Source organism: Ursus arctos, unplaced genomic scaffold, assembly GCF_023065955.2.
Source record: "Ursus arctos isolate Adak ecotype North America unplaced genomic scaffold, UrsArc2.0 scaffold_2, whole genome shotgun sequence".
In the NCBI taxonomy this organism is placed as follows: Eukaryota; Metazoa; Chordata; class Mammalia; order Carnivora; family Ursidae; genus Ursus; species Ursus arctos.
The window spans coordinates 95,064,643-95,065,930 of record NW_026622874.1 but is presented as its reverse complement, the minus strand read 5'-3'; positions in this window follow the sequence as shown (position 1 = coordinate 95,065,930).

Genomic DNA, 1,288 nt, shown 5'->3' with positions numbered 1-1,288 from the left:
GCCTTTACGGCTCTGTCGCGAAGCACGCACGCCTCGGCAACGCCCTGTCCGTCCGCACTTCCGGGTCAAATGGCACGGAGGTTCCGACCCGGAAACCCCAGTGCCTTTACAGGGCTCCTGAGCCGTGTGTCAGGTGGAGCGCTGGGAGAGCGTTTCCCCCTCCTTTTCGTACCTCTTTTCTTTTTTTTCTTCCAATCCTTGCCAATCTGATAGGCAATGGAATTTTACTGCTGTTTTAATTTCTGTTATAGAGGGTGACTGTTTTGTGTTTATTGATCCTTTGTATTTTCTTATAACATGTTAATATCTTTCATCACTCTTCTACCATTTCTTAGTGTCCCTTGTGTTTTAACAATATATACCTCGCCTTGGGTATATTTTTAAGTTTACTGTTGCTTTTTAATGTGGTTTAGTTTTGGACCTGTTTTCATTTTTAAAAATTATTACTTCTGCCTTTGGTGTCATACCCCTTCTTCATGCCTTTAAAATATAGCAATCACTGTGGCTTCATTTTTTTACACTTAAATCTTTAACCATTTAGAATTCAGTTTGGAACACGACATGAGGAAGAGAGCTTTGTCTCCAAATGGCTGGCTTTTCATGCATTGTAATAATTGATTTATAAGAAAATTTCCCCAGCTGACCTCTGGGGTAACAGGAATTTTATAGGATTTGCCTCTGTCCCCAGCACCCATGTGGTTATTGTACACATTAATTTGATTGAATAAATCCAGTACACGTGTATCTCAAGTATTCAAGTAGACAGGCCTCCATGGACCAGAATACTCCTGCCTGTACATTCTATTGCCAACAGCACGTCAGCAAGCATCTTGCAAAGGGGTTGACTCTAGTCTACATCAAAATTGTTTAAAGGTTTAACCCAGTCCTGTGGCTCTAGGTTAGTTAATAGTGACCTTTGAGCGGAAACCCCACCCCCAACTGAATAACATCTATGTATTTTCTTCATAGCACCTGTTCCATATGTAGTTTCGATTCATTCTCTAGCTGGCTCCATGAGGGCAAATCCTGTTTGACACTCATCTACCCATACCTCCTAAATCAGTGCTCTTCTCACAGTAAGGACCTAACATCTGTTGTGTGAGTGAAGGAGTGAACGAATGGAGCACAAACTGGTATGGACAGCTGGACAGCCAGCTGTGCCAGTTAACCCATCCTAAAACAATCTCAATCCCCACTCCTTCGGGTGAAGTTAACAAGTGCACCAATATGACTAAAGTCCATAGTTGATTCAATTTTCTTGGCTTTTACCTGATGTCTACTTTCTGTT